The sequence below is a fragment of the Pyrus communis genome, chromosome 4 (genome assembly GCF_041283825.1).
Source record: "Pyrus communis isolate YQ-2024b chromosome 4, ASM4128382v1, whole genome shotgun sequence".
Classification (NCBI taxonomy): domain Eukaryota; kingdom Viridiplantae; phylum Streptophyta; class Magnoliopsida; order Rosales; family Rosaceae; genus Pyrus; species Pyrus communis.
Window position 1 is genome coordinate 2205076 of NC_142568.1, and position 15976 is coordinate 2221051.

The 15976-nt window shown below is 36.3% G+C and overlaps 1 long non-coding RNA gene and 1 pseudogene across 4 annotated transcripts; both read left to right on the forward strand.

Moving 5' to 3' along the window:
• Nucleotides 1-120: 120 nt before the first annotated feature.
• Nucleotides 121-4614, forward strand: LOC137721656 (putative WD repeat-containing protein C2A9.03; annotated as a pseudogene). The gene is made up of 10 exons (XR_015961375.1): nucleotides 121-228; nucleotides 405-466; nucleotides 718-779; nucleotides 859-988; nucleotides 1078-1254; nucleotides 1365-1451; nucleotides 1762-1896; nucleotides 2116-2226; nucleotides 3381-3458; nucleotides 3499-4614. The product of XR_015961375.1 is annotated as a putative WD repeat-containing protein C2A9.03 (transcript).
• A 6885-nt stretch (nucleotides 4615-11499) lies between these two features.
• LOC148697287 (uncharacterized) lies at nucleotides 11500-15857 on the forward strand. 3 transcript variants are annotated; one of them, XR_015961390.1, is made up of 4 exons: nucleotides 11500-11809; nucleotides 11909-12036; nucleotides 12482-12870; nucleotides 13818-15857. It is a non-coding gene; the product is annotated as an uncharacterized LOC148697287 (long non-coding RNA). The 3 variants fall into 3 exon arrangements; XR_015961388.1 differs by lacking the exon at nucleotides 13818-15857 and having other exon boundaries at nucleotides 11512-11809; nucleotides 12482-13101; XR_015961389.1 differs by lacking the exon at nucleotides 13818-15857 and having other exon boundaries at nucleotides 11513-11809; nucleotides 12804-13101.
• The last annotated feature ends 119 nt before the right edge of the window (nucleotides 15858-15976 follow it).

Below are 15976 nucleotides of genomic sequence, written 5' to 3' on the forward strand. Positions count from 1 at the left end.
GAATCTTATTTGATTGTAATATTCCTTGTGGTCTTTATATCTAGTTTTTGGAAAATTGTGATTTTGCAGTATCAACTCACATTTCCTAAATTGTATCCATACGACACAGTTTCGATGTTCTGCACCAAGGCTTTCAGATGATGCTGCTTAATGAGAATATGCAGCAGGTCTCTGCTGCTAGAATTTATTTACAGCTCCAAAGCCATTTTCATGGTGAATCATCAGAAGGTCAGAAATTCAGGTTTTTATTATTCATATCTTTGCACTTGTTTAAATGCATTGTTGTTCACATACTTATGTACTAGGTACAGATAATTCACTATGTTATTTGCTACTTCAACATGGCAAGAATGATATTGCGCAGCTCTATAACTTACTGCTGTTGTTGCTCGTTGAGTGAGTAGGTTGGTGACGTGGAATTGAGTTCACGGGAAGTTGTATTTGATTTCCAATCAATCATGTCAAGGTAGTAGTGTTATTAAAATATCCATTTCACAGTTTTGTTGGTATCTAGGATATGCATGAAAACAAAACAGTATTGTTCGAAAAACAGTTTACAGGATGAAATTTCTGTAGGAGCTTGAACTTATTTTGCCTAGTTACTCTTACAGCAATTACTTTTGAGTTATGAATTGAGTGTAATAAGGATTATGTGATCAGAGCTGCGTTTGGAAATTCTCCGCAAGATCTCATAGGGTGTCTAATTTCAAATTGCAGGCATTATACAGATGCGAGAAGCTCCAGTCAAACTTCCTCATAATGACAAAGATGCCAGAAAAGTATGTCTGGGTGTGTTTGGTGATTAGTAAGTGTGCTGGAATTGTATTGAAGATGTTGAAATTGTGAACTTGAATGCAGATAGAGCATGTCTTACCAGCAGGGCTATCAGTTTGATTATATGGCGGATGAAGGGGACATGTCTGATTTTGTCGAGGATGTGGAGGAAGAAAATCAAGGTGGAGATATGGGTCTTGATGAGTATGACATGGTTTGTTTCCATCAACTCTTGGCTCCCATTGTTCAATCCTTTGTTCTTTCCTGTTGTACTAAATGGACTTGAAATCCCTTGTTCTTGAGTTTGAGCAGCTTACCAAAGTGTCAGATACGTCATCTGCACAAGCGAGAAAGGGAAAGGACATTCAAGGTATTCCATGGGACAGATTGAACATAAGAAGGGAAAAATACAGATTGACGAGGCTAGAACAGTACAGGAATTATGAGAACATCCCTTTATCTGGGGAAGCTGTGGACAAGGTTTTCTTCTTGTTCTCGAGCATTTTCTTCATTTCATTTCATTTCCCCAATTAGCAAGTCACTATTGAAGTTAGCAGACGTCACTGATAATATGTGTTAACTTTGACCAGGAGTGCAAACAAATGCAGAAGGGTGGAAACTACTATGACTTCTTCCATAATACAAGACTGGTTAAACCTACAATCCTTTATTTCCAGGTTTGTGGACTTGCAATGCCATAACTGTTTATTAGTTTTACATTTTTTGAAGGTATACTTCACCACTAATCCTGCTCTCTCTCTCTCTCTCTCTCTCTCTCTCTCTCTCATGGGTTTTGTGTGTATGAACTTATTGTCTTAGATAATTTTGCTTTAGTTAAATGATACTTTTTTTATTCTAACAAGATAAAGTTATCCACTCCTTTTAGCTGTTTTCGCAAGCTAATGTTCATAAAACTTTTGCACGATAATGTTCATGAAGTTTACCTTTATATCCTACTTGACATTCTTTATTGATTTTTACATGCAGCTGAGAAATTTGGTTTGGGCCACTTCAAAGCATGATGTCTACCTCATGTCCAACTTTTCAGTCATGCATTGGTCTTCTCTATCTGGGAATTTGTCTGAGGTTCTCAATTTTGCAGGACATGTTGCCCCAACAGAGGTAGTACAACCTCCTGTACATAATTTGTATGATCTAGTTTCTTTGAAAGAAAATAAAGTAATCAAATGGATTGTTTTTCATTTTTTTTTCAGTTTTTGTTGGTTTATGCTCTCTCCTTCCCCCTCCCAATTATACATACGTTGAAGTGTTCCTTGTAATTGCTATTTGTCCTCTACTTATGTCCATAGTTTAAGTTTGCCAAGTTCTATGGTCTTGCAGAAACATGCAGGAAGTTTATTGGAGGGTTTTATGCAGACTCAGATAAGCACACTGGCAATCAAGGACAATTTTCTTGTTGCTGGTGGCTTTTAAGGAGCGCTTACTTGTAAAGTGAGTTTCTAATGTTTACATCTCAATAGCGTGTTGACAGTGCATGGCTGTTTGATGAGAGTTAAGTATTTCCACATTAGACGTATTGTTTGGTAAATCTGACAATTAGACTTGTCTGGGATCCTGCCATTCTGATGATTTTGCTTTGCCATTGACTTGTCAAGAAAAGAGCTAATGCCATTAGCTGGCTGGAAATTTGGTTACCGTATTTGATCTTGGAAAATTACTTCTTTTTGGGGTAGAGATATGACCTCGCTACCAGAGTTTTAACTCCAGTTTCGTTTGTCCTTTACCAATCAGAACAACTGGCAATAGCGGCTTTCAGGGGAGTCAGACATGAATAGCTTGGTTTTTATATTATGGGCTATGTTGTGTGGTGCTTGTAATTTCTGTCTTGAAATTAATACTTTCTACCTAGGAAAACAAAAATGAATTTTGTAATAATATTATTAACTTTTGTGAAAGGGGTGGTTAATATTTATTTTTTACACGTTGTATTGAGTGTGAGTACCATTTTGTACACAAGATTGTTGCATGTAGAAGCTGTGATTCTAGTATGGACAGGGAATTTTCTAAATATCTTGTAAAATGTTTGACTGAATTTAAGTTAAATGAAATGTAAGAACCGACTAATATTGGATATTAGTGACAGTGTGCCAGTAAGTGTTTGTTGAAGTATGTGAAAACTTTTTGGAATAGTCTTGAGGTTGAGGGTAATGGAAGCTGTTCTTGGATAGGCAACTTAAGAGCCACCTTCTGGACTTGAACCTGGAACAAATGCTGGTGAGGAATTAGATTAGGAAAGTGCATAACTAATCCGGTGTACTAGGATCCGCACTGAGCTCAGTTTTTGGATAAGGAAAGTGGTTTTGTTGCTCTTTTGTTGTACTACTAGTAAGAATGGTTTGACCTAGTCCGTGCATTCATATCTTTGGTTTCCGCAATGGTTTGTTAATGAAATGATTAAATTCAACCGATGTGGTAGCTACTGATGGCATTTTAGGCGCTCATTTCTTGTTGGATGTAATTTGTTTCTTGTAATTCTATATTTGTCATTATCAGATGCAAACTAGCGCTTTAGTCTGTTGAAGGATTATTTTTCTGGTTAATGTTCAGTTAAGTATTAAATCATATTTTTCTGTCTTTATCTGCAGTCTCTTGATAAACAAGGAGTAAGCCATCACAAATATACGATAGATTGGGGTATTTTAGCTAGTTCTGAAAATCTGTTCGTCTGAATTTTTTCTTTTAATAAAACACAACTTGATATAGAAACGCTTTTTCAGGGGTGGAATGCATTTCTTGGCATCCAATAATGACTGCGGCATAAGAGAATATGACATGGAGAAGTTTCAGCTTTTGAATCACTTTCGTTTCCTAAGAACTTAATTCATATTGATGGTTTCGGTCAGATAAACTTACCCGCCTTTTTCTATTTCTATACTAAGAATCTACATATTTGTCTTTACACTTTCACTTTCTGTGAGTTTCATTGACTCCAACCTCCCTAGATATTAATATTAGAAGGCTAAGTTGTGCATTGAAGAGTATTATTTCTGATATATTTGGAAATTGTTGAGATGTCATCTGGATTACTCTTTTGCGTCAGCATGGCATCCTGATGGTCGCATATTTGCCACCGGAAACCAGGACAAGACTTCCCGCGTCTGGGACATAAGAAATCTTTCATTGCCAGTTGCCGTTCTGAAGAATAACTTGGGTGCTGCTAGGTCAATTCGCTTTTCATCAGATGGTCAGTTCATGGTGGTGGCGGAACCTGCAGATTTTGTGTATATATATAGCACAAAGGCAGATTATGAAGTGCGGCAAGAGATTGATTTCTTTGGGGAGATATCCGGTGTATCAATGAGTCCCGATGACGAGTCTCTGTATATAGGAATCTGGGACCGAACATACGCCAGCTTGCTACAGTATAACAGAAGGCATACGTACGGATATCTGGATTCCTATTTTTGATCCTTTTGGCGAAGGGCTGTCCATCAGTGTTGGCAATGTGATTTTCTCAGAAGTTAAAAGCAGAAAGGGTGCACTGAAGTTGCGGTTTACTTTTTCTGAACTCTTTGTTTTAACTTTTTTTTTTTTTGTGTGTAGGTTAGTTTGATAAACCAAGTTTAAAGTTGGAATAAGCCAATGATTGATTAGAATTTAGAATTTGTACAGTGATGTGAAACCCTTGTTTGTTAAACCATTTCCTGATAAACCCATTTTTTGCTTTTTCCTAATCTTTTCTTTTCTTTTCACTGTTCCTTGTGCCTTTTTCTCTCCTATAGCAGAGTGAAATACAACAATTTTGTTCAAGGGTTCCGGACCGCTTAGTGGTCTGGAAAATAATCGTGAAATACAACAATTTTTCATCTTTGTCGTTCATTTTCTGAACTACTCAGTAGTCTTGAATTATTGAAGATAAGCCCGAAATACAATATGTGATATTGTAAAATTTGTTTGTTAACTGTTTTTATTTTTATTTTTTATTTTTTGTACTATACATATGAAACATTTTTTGTACTTTTAAGCGTTTTTTTTTTAAATGTTTTAAGTTATTTTAAAAGCGCTTTCAAGCGAGCTCTTAATCTCAATGCTACATGCTCTTAATCTTATACTCTTTTTTTTTATCATTTGTAATAACTAATCATGAATGATTAGAGTTCTACAGTATAATTCTTGGATTGCATTGTTTAAGAGCATATCCAAGAGAAGCTCCAAATTTTCGTTAAACAAGATAATGAACAATGTTAAAAAATTAATTTAGCTACTCAACTCAACTTTTCATTTATAGCAACACTCTATATTTTAACGAACTTTGAATATTTTACTATTAACAATTCAAACTCAACCCACTTATTTTCTAAAACAATCTTCTTTCTCTTTTTTTCTCCTAACTCAAGGCTAGAGTCTTATTATTTTTTTAATATTTAGCTGATGAACAGTTACTCTATAAATTTAAAAAGTGACTGTTCAGTTTGCCATAAGAGAGATTCTTTTATGAAGTTATGTGTTTTTTTTTATTTTTTATTTATTTATTTTTATTTTTAATTTGACTCTTTAATTTAAACCACATTACTCCTCCACCCTTCTTAGTGTAGATACTATATCGTTTTTCCAAAAAATAGAATTTTGGTTATTTTGCAGCATCTCTTCAAGATGCTCTGACACCAAATTTGGACTCGTCTAATTATCATGGTGCATTCATCATATTTAATTTTAAAATGGTTCATATTTTCATTTAAGTTCATGATTCGTCTTACATTAAGTTTATGCTTAGTAACCTCTTCATGGAAGGTAGAAGGTTGTTCCATGCCTAACTATTTAAAACCACTACTTATGTATGGAAATACAATTATTCAGAAATTAAGAATTACTTTTAAACTTGGTTTAGTGAAGAGTGTTTTTCTTCCTATCCATAAACTCTTATCTCTTTGGTGGATTCCTTAGAGTGGCGAGTTGTTTATCTTCGAGTATTCACTTGTGGGTTCTCTTTGATCTCCGTTATCCGGTGTCATGCTCTAATTCATCTGTGGTGCCAATGAAATGTAAAAAGGGTAAGGTTATGAAATTGATGAAACTGCAAATCTATCTGTAAGAGTAAGACTCGTGTGAGTCATCTCTGCATTGTCACAATGGAACTAGAAGCCAAGGTTCTCTTGTAGTAAAAATACAGAGGAACCCCACTGCTCCTGACACACCTCGACCGAAATCAAGGCATGTCCGCCAGCACAGCTCGATTCGGGATCCTAGTGGACATTCCGGGTTGGGCCTAGGATGTGGTGGACCTCGGGTCGGGATGTGACAGCTCCAATATCTAGTTAAGACTGTCGATGGAACAAAAATTCTTAGATGTTACTCCGAATGTTTTAACCATTAGATCTTGATTTACTCCTTCCCTCGACCGTGACACTGACAGGGATGCAAAGTGAGGAGGCGAGTGGGCTGGTAGTATCTCTATAAATATATGATGGGCCTAATTTGCCTTTCAATCCAAGAACTGGTAGTATCTCTGTAAATAAGTACATGAGGGGCTATGGAATGATACGTTCCCGTGCCACAAACAAGTACTTACGACAGGATCTTGTTGCACATCTTTGGGCCAGAAGAAGCATGGAGTAGGCGTTTAAGTTTTATGTTGTTAAATGTTTTAAAAAATGTTGTTTAAGTTTCATGTTGTTAAATGTTTTTTTTTATGTTGGTTAATGTTATTTAATGTTTTTTCATATTGTTTAATGTTGTTTCATGTTACTTAATTTAATTTAATGTTGTACAATGGCTTAAGAAGTTGTAGGAAAAAAAAATAGAATTTAAAAAAAATATGAAACAAATTTTGTAAAATAGAAGTTATAGGAAAAAAATGGAATTTAAAAAAAATATGAAACAAATTTTGTAAAATAGAAGTTATAGGAAAAAAATGGAATTTAAAAAAAATATGAAACAAATTTTGTAAAATAGAGGTTATAAAAAAAAAGAATTTAAAAATAGAAGTTATAGGAAAAAAAATTTGTAAATAAAAAAAAAACTGTAAAAAAAAAATTCAAAAATAACAGTTAGTTGACGTCAGCTAGCCGTTGGATTAAAAAATTTGTTTAAGAATTCCTATCGGATATAACCGACAAGATTAATAACAATGTTGTCGGATACTATCGGATATAACCGACAAGAATAATAACAATGTTGTCGGTTATATCCAACAACAATTCTTAAATTTCTGGCTAGCCCCGAGCAAGCTAGCTAGCTGGATTGGGTCAGCCCTTGGGCCCTTTTAGATTCTATGGGGCCCACGAGCCCTCCGGCCTAGCCCTCGGTTGGAGGAGATTTTCGGGCTATTTTCGGTCCTCTGGACCATTTGCTTGGAGATGGCCTTAATAGAGGAGAAATGAAATCTTATGGGTGGAGCTTGGATTATTTAAGGTGTTTGGTATCTATACCACCCACTCTCAAATCCATCAAAATCCATCATTCACTAAAATCCTTGCAAATCTTTGATATAATTTTTCATTGCACCTGGACTCTTGTGGACTTTTTAAAATCATAATCGACTACCTATGAATTTTGATGTATTCTTTAAAATCATTTAAAATCTTAATTTGACTATACACGGATTTCAAAATCTTTTAAAATCTGATTGACTAAACCCGGATTTTAAAGTCTTATTAAAATACTATCAAGTCCTATCAAATCCAAATTTGACTACACCTTCCTAAGAGTATCTTCAAAGGAGATGTCAAATATAATATGTCAAAATTTTATTTGATAACTAATGTGGCAAATTGAATACAAGTACTAAATCCTCTTTTTTTTCGAATGCATGTGTCAAATATTTATTTTATTATTTTATTGGGCCTAGTGTTATATTAACTATTAAAAAAATAATCAAAATTAGTTTTAGTTTTTATTCTATTGGTTGTTAACATGACTCTGCATTAAAAAATTAAATTAAATTATTTGACTCTTTCTTTGTTTGATGTAAAAAAAGGCAGCTAGAAAGTAAGGAGTCAAATGACTCATATGCCACATCATATATGACATATCCATTGGAGAACACTTGAATGTCTTTTTATCCTATTTGACATCTCCTTTGAATATGGTCTAACGTTCTTTTTGATACAATGTCATGTCCCGATTTCAAGATAGGTCTAGGATTGACACATAATTTTAAGACGTAACTGTATAACTTATACAACCAAAACACTTAAAACATAATTTACATATTGGTAAGGTCTATCCCACTTACATACAATGCAAAAAGTCTGCAAAATATGACAGTAAGGTAAAAGGTTAACCTAACCATTCCAAGCGCTCAATTTCTCAGGGAGTAGGATTCTATCTCCTCTTTTTTTCTCTCCCCTTCTCTCCCCTTCTCTCCTCTCCTATTTGAATGGTCACGGTTAAACCACATCCACATCTTATATTAATTTTTTATAGAATGAGAAAGACAAAATAGATAATGTGAGAGGAGGGGATGAAAGGGGTTGGGAAGAGGATGAGAGAAAATCCTAATTCATTTCCTAGCATTGCTACTCAAGACACCTCGTACATATCAACATTTATGAACCTTCAAAATGGCTCTCTACACAGTGGTAATAGTACATCGCAAAAAGCAAAAACCCAAATAAGCTATAAAGATGATGTGAATGACAGTAAACGCATGTGATTGAAAAGTCAATTGATCTCATTTATAAAACATGGACAATCCCTTGCATATATAAAATATCTTAACTCACAAAATTAATTGAAGAATCCTTACAGACGATCAACCAGCTTTCCTTTCATACATACATTAAAATAATAGGAGCAACACACTCACAAACATTCTACATTCGAGATCTCATGAAATCAAATAGATCAAATACACAAGAACTAACATAAATCATAATGTTTCGCCTTCCAGACGCACTTATGGAATCAGATAGAATTGACATACAAGATAAGAAGTAGGATTCCAGACTCACTCTATAGAATCCATAAGATGAACGTTCTAGACGCATCCAATGGAATCGCAGAATGCATCTAAACACACTCGGAACCTAACAAAATGTAAGGTTTCAGATGAACCCGATGGAATTGTGCAGAATGCAGGGATCTAGACACACACAGACTTAACAAAATGTAAGGATCCATACGCACTCAGTGGCATCTATATATAGAGTATTAGTAGGATTCCAGATGCACTCATGAAATTAGAGTGAAAGATAATATGCTAGGGATTTAATATCCATCTATGAAATCAAGGGCTGAGCTTGTTGCAACTTTTCCCAAAGCGATGGTGTTTAGGGCTGGTTTGGTATTGCTGTGCTTTGAAAAAAAGCTGATTCTGCTGTGTTGTGAGAATAAGCGGCTGTGAAATAAAGCGGCAGAGTGTTTGGTAAACTTTTTTGTAAAAGTGCTTTTGAAAAAAAAAACAGTATTATAGCGTTTGGTAAACTTTTATGTAAAACAAATGTGAAAAAAAACCGATTTTTCAAAGCTAGTTTTGCAGCTTCTTGTTTTTGGCTTTTTTTCACCCAAAACTGTGAAAAAAAAGCTGAAGCTGAATGTTTACTAAACACAAAAATAGCTCTCAGCTTTTTTTGATACCAGCTTTTTTCAGAATCACCTCAGTACCAAACAAGGTCTTAGGTGCCGCCTTAGCCCCATCTGCTTCCCATTTGTTTTGGTTTTTTTGTTCTCCTTGCATGGGCTTGTGTTGGCGGTCGACATCTGTTGGCTTTTCTTTGGTGTGACGGTTTTGTTGCATGTTCAATTGTTTTGCGCTGTTATACCTTTCATCGAATTTAATGCATAGTTGATTTTATTCGGGTGGCTACCTTTGTGGTTGTGAACAAGGTGATGGTGACGCCAATGGTCGGCTTTTGCGAGTTGAAGATTAGGAATTTTTTTTTGGGAAAATTTGAAATAGATCCAATTTTATAGACTACCTTTTGAAATAGGTCCAATTTTTAGTAACTTTTGACTTTTGAAATAGGTCCAATTTTTAGTTACTTTGGACCTATTTCAAAAAACCCCCTTTTTTTTTCTACCTTTTTGTTGAATGGGCTTTAGTTATCCCCACCTTATTGGGCTTGTTTAATGTAATTGTATTAGACATTTTTCATTCAATAAAATTTCTTATTTTTCGACAAAAGAAGAAGAAAAAGCTTGGCTTATAGCAGAAGTCACTCTTTATTCTAGATTTAGACACATTTCTTCCTTTTCTTTTTTTTTTTTTTTTTTTTTTTGAGATAATTTGTTTCAAACTTGTTATTCATGAAAGCGAAAGTTAAGATCATTTAACTATTAATAAGAAAAATATCATTAAACTGTAATACTAAATGGCAAAGATATGTTTAACTGTGAGTAGGTAAATAAAAATGACTGTTTACAAAGTGAGACATATATATTTTTTTTTTCTTTGAGAAATAGTTGGTTTTTCTTTTAAAAGGAAAATAAATAGTTGGTTGTTGGGCATCAAATTTTCATGGGTAAAGTACAAAAAAACTACCTCAACTATTGGTGTCACGACACTTTCATACCTCATCTTTTAAAATTGACAATGTCATACCTCATTTTATGAATTTGTGCCAATGTTAGACCTCCGTCAATTTTTCTGTTAAATGCTGACGTGGCCAAATACGGGACCCATTTTTTATTAAAAAATTAATTAAATATTAAAAACAAAACAAAAAAAACCCATCAACCCGTGTCCCCCCTCCCCAACAGATCCTCTTATCTGAGTTCTCTCCCACCCAACCCTCTCTCTCTCTCCTCTCTCTCTCGCCTCTCTCTCTTCTCTCTCCCTGCAACCTGCATCCCTAAAATGCCAAAACCCAGAAATCTTTCCCACCCGTCCCCTCCCAACCTTTCTCTCCAATCCCACTGATGACAACCCTACCTCTGTCGTTGACTCTAGCAATGACAGCCACGACTCCCAATCGCCCCCAAACCCTAACTCTAGCCACAACCTCCACAACAACATTCCCTTCTCCTCCTCGCCCCCGGAGTTTTCCCTCCGGCGATTTGCGAGAGAAAAACAAAACAATAATAACAACAACAACAATCCCAATAGAAAAACTCTTCGTTTTCCCCAGAAAATTCCGAGATTTTCCGAGAAAATCAGAGGAGGTGCGAGAAATAGAGAGAGGGAGAGAGTTGTGATCTGAGAGTGGCTCTCTTTGGTATGAGTTTTCGATAAATGGTGTATATAGGGGGGTCGGATGAGGAAAAGAGAGTGGAGGTGAAGTCCATCGCGATGGGTTCTGAGAGGGCGAAGCCTCTGCACAATTTCAACTTGACTTGGTATTTGAAGTGGGGGAACCAGAAGCACCTGTGGTGCCAAAAGGAGAGCTCTGACGCTAGCGGGAGTGGCGGGGAAAGGTTTGGGGTTAATCGGCGATCGTTTAAAATTTAGGGATGCAGGTTGCAGGGAGAGAGAAGAGAGAAATGTGAAAGATGAGATAGAGGCTTGGGTGGGGGAGAACTCAGAGAAGGGGATCTGGGTTTTTGGGGAGGGGGCACACGAGTTGATTGGTTTTTTTTTTGTTTATTGTTTATTGTTTATTTTTTTAATTTTTTAATATTTAATTATTTTTTTAATAAAAATGGGTCCCGTTTCTAGCCACGTTAGCATTTAACAGAAAAAGTAACAGAAAAACTGATATTGACACAAATTCGTAAGATGAGATATGACATTATCAATTTTAAAAAATGAGGTATGAAAATATCGTGACATCAAGGTAGTTTTTTGTACTTTAGTCAATTTTCATTTTCTTTGAACACCACCATGGCACCATCCATTGGTGTATCCAGAATTATCCAGGGTCCTGATGTAAGGGATCCAAGGATTTTTAAATGCGTCGCAAATGGTGTCGCTGATAATAACATAGCGCCTAAATGTTGTTTTAAGTTTTCAATTAGGCGCTTTATTTTTCAGACGAAAAAGAACGGGCGCGCCTTTCATTCTTCTCTCCCTCCACCTTCTCATCTTTCATATTCGACTGAAAAATGAGAGCCCTAATCCATCCAATCAGAGATTTTGGGAGAATCATAGGAAATTATGGACCACAATCGGAGATCCTGAAGCGCAATCGAAAATTTCGTAAGGCACTAGAATCATCTTCTCTCTTTTCTTATTCCATAACAACATAAGTGATTTCTAGGATTTTCTTTTTGAATTGATTTTTCTGCACTCCGCTAGCGATTAAAGCTTAAAGTTTTACGCTAGCAGCAGATAGATGTTGGCGGAGAATGGCAGCGGCGGTGCCAACAATATTGGTGGCGATAAGGAAGAGGAGCAGGAGCTCTCGTTTTTAACCGTGCCCAGTTGTTAGTTTTGCTATTTTTGCCATATTTTTTGGTTAATTTTGGCAAACTTTGTCTAAATTTGAATTGTGTAATTCCTGAAAAGTTTAATATAGTCGGATAAACTTGTGAAAATTAGCACTTTGAAAGCCCGTTTGATCAAGTCGTTGATATGAGTATTTGAAATGTATCAGTTGCACATGCACATAATTTTAGTAATTAGTTCATGGGAATGGAATTGCCTAATAGGTTAAGACATGGGTTTCTCATGGATTGCCTGCCTATTAGATGCTGTTTGAAAACTGAATCGTCGAAACTTGAAAGTTTTGAATCACCTTTTAGCATATTATTAGGAGTTGAACTCTAAGTTCTTGATCATGTGATCCTTTATGTTCGGTTGATGAAACGAGCTCGCAAGAATTTGAGGCCAGTTACCGGCCAAAGCCTGATTTGCTAAAAGCTATTGCAGTATTTGCAGCAGCTGGAACTGGGTGGTGGCAATTAACCAATCCTGGGTTGCTGCCAATTAGATAACATTTTATTTCCAGCATGGTTGTTGAAAAGTGCCTTTCCCATGATTTCATAAGTACTTCTTCAGCATGTAATTGTACACATTTAAAAAGGATGCTTTGTTACAACGCTAGGTTGATGAGACAAACTCATGATACAGGAGTTGCCTTGGCACTGCGGTTCGGAATAGGATGCGTGGGCATCATTTTTGAAGAATCGCTGGCCATGAACAAAAGTGGAGTAGGTTTGTTAATGGTTGTCTACATTTGTTTGTGGTGCAGGGTGGATGAGCTTAAAATCTTGACCGAGGAATATTTAGTCGATATGGCTATCAAGGAAGCATTTAAGGTGCACTTGTACTCTCCCACTTGTGCATAGTTCTTTCTTTGTGATTTGAAGAAGCTTTGATAACTCATACATTGTGTTTATGGGTATCAAAATGATTCTTAAACATTAGATATGAAACTAAATTAACGTGTATAAAAGTTATGGAATACCCGAGCATTGTTGGGTTTGTTGGGTCACCAGCAACTCTAAATATATGTTATGGAATGCAACTTCACATGGTAGTTTATACAATTAGTTTTTAGAGTAAGACCAATGATAAATTGAAGAAAGATATACAAACATTACTTAAATATTACACGTCTCGCTTTTTATGACGCAAATGTACTAATTAAGTTTACACAATCTAATCAACCAATTCTTTTTGTAATTCATAAAATAGCTAACTCATTCAATAGTTCTTGTGACATAGTTGATCGAAGAAAAGATTTGATCAACGTTAATTTTGAAAAACTTCTTTTTGCAGAGGCAATGGTAACTGGTATGGTTAACAAAATTCTATAAGCAAATAATCAATGGCTCAAAGTCGGTAAACTTCTTATTTGAATGGACAAAGTTTGTAATATTAGTTTATATATAAGGTAATGATAGGGAAACCAAAATATTAAACCAATTTGCAAACCAAATATGTGGTTGTTGATGATTGGATTATCACGTAAGTGTTGATTAACGTGCGTATTTCATATTAGTGACATATCATTTGATTTTCAAATTTGGTTTAAAATTTTGGACAACTAATGAAAAGGGCTTTAAAACTTTGAGTTTTAATTAAAAGGATAAAAAGGTGTTGTAAGTGAATAGTGCCGGGAGTGACTTTTTAGAGTAAAATTGTCATTTTTCGTTAAAGTGAACAATACCGGGAGTGTTTCATTAAAACTCCTTTAAAATTTTGATATCCCTAACATTATCCCCATATATATATATATATATATGTATGTATGTATAATTAGGGAACCCCTCCGAAGTGGGGTCCTAGACTGCCCCGCCTACTCCGGCTACCCTCAGGAGCGGTCGTGGGCTTATCAGTATGCTCATTGTTCACTTGCTTGCGCATGCCTTTTCTTCTTCCTCCCATCTATGTTGGCGTTTTTTCATAAGGGCTACTCAAAGGCTTGTTGGCATGTGCAAGCAAGGAAACTACTCAAAGGTTTTTTCATATGGACTGCTCTCTTTACTTTGTAACGGCAATCTAAAACTTTCAAACAGTTGGTTGGTGACTTGAAGGCATCTTATGTTTCTCAGATTGAACTCAGCATGCAATCTGACATCTGTAGGAGGAACTGGAATAAGCCTAGCCTAAAATCTGGCATACGGTCACATTATTGGTAGGAATAAACACCCCCAGTTGTGTCCTAGGAACAAGCACTCAATGATGCTAATTTCCTCATACGCATGTCAGATTGCATACTGGTTTTGGTTTTAGAAGCATAAGACATTTAACATATTGAAAGTTTAGGGTTTAGGGCTACCAAATCCCTGTTGTACGTCGTCGTTTTCTAAGGCATCGAAACTTTTGTCCTTCGAATTCGTGGTTTTCTGATTCTTCCAGGCGCTACTCACGTGTACGGCAGCCTGAGCTCGTGGAGGTCTCGATTGATTCCATGGTCTGATTTTCCGCGAATCGCAATCCGACGGTGGCGATTGCGTCGGCGTAGAACCAATCGACAAAAGTGGATCTCTTCAATGCGTATTTTCGACGAGCCAGTTTGGAACGCAATGGCCAGATTAGTGGCAATGAAGCAGTCGCTGTCTTGCGCAGTTACTCTCTCTCCACATGTATATGCTTGTGTGTATATATATTATATATATTTATATGTATAAGTGGATGTATATTGTAGTGTGTATGATTATATTTGTGTAATTATAGTGGTTGATCGGGATTTATGCTGGTGGAAATGTGTTCCAAATCAGATTGATTTTGAATTTTTAGTCTAATTGTAGTTGAAGTGGTTAATGTGAGCTTGGGATGTTGTAATTCGCTGATCTAAGCTGAGATTTTTATTTTGTGTCGGGGCTGTTCTTATTTTACCCGAGGGGTTTGAATTAGCCCCTCCCGATCGTAGTATAATACGGAATTGATGTTCAAATGGTAGAAAATAAGAGGATGAAGGACTCAATACTACAGTTAGTGAATTTGAGATAGTTGTGTTATCAGGTCATTAATTTACTTTTTGGTGTATTCTTTCGACCTTAGGTGGTAAGCAGACTTTAGAAATGTGTTATAAACTTATATGACCCAAGAATTGTTTATTACATTACAATTGTGTAGTAGTGAAAACCTGCAGCTGGGCACGTGCAGACCCGGGGCAGACTAGTATCCTTGGTCAGGCAGAGTTTTACAATGCCCTTAGAATTGTCACTGTGGCACAAGTAAGAGAGAAACTTACGCCAGAAATGGTGAAGGCAGCATGATATGGCCCGGCTGAAGCTAGAATACCTGCACCCAAGATAAATCTTGCAGCAACACCCGACTCATCGTTTGGAGATGATGTGTTTTCTGCAACCCCATCTTAACCAAAGCAGAATTTTCCTCCTGGCAACGTACTTATCTCATCAGCCATTGTGCCAGTATTTGTTGGGACCCAGTCTTCAGCTTGCCCAAGTACCCAGGTTGGTAGCCAGCCTCAGCAGGCCCAGTCATTTGCAAAAGCAAACCAGCAGGTCTCAGACCAGTGCTACTAGAGTTTCATCCAGTGCTGGGAACTGTGCTTCTAGTCAGTCTCATATATCATGGCTTAGTTTGACGCAAACTGATGTTCAGAAGTACACCGATATTTTTGTGAAAGTTGACGCATACAGATGGGAAGATCACTGGTGCACAAACCCGCGACCTATTTCTGAAATAGGGACGACCAAGAGGTAGTCCTATTTTCTTTTTATTCATCTTTTGGCTTGTGTTTTACAGGCACAGGTGCCATATATGTGCTTATTGAAGCTCTTTTCTTCAGTTTGTTTCTCTTCATGTTAGCTGTTAACTGAACTGATGCATCTTTGCACAGGTCCCATCCCGAAGTTAAAGTTGTTTATTTTTCCTCTTCTGGGTGGCGGATGATTGACAATGTTTTAGTTGTTGGAGTTTAGCTTGAATTCCTCAACATAACAGGCTAGA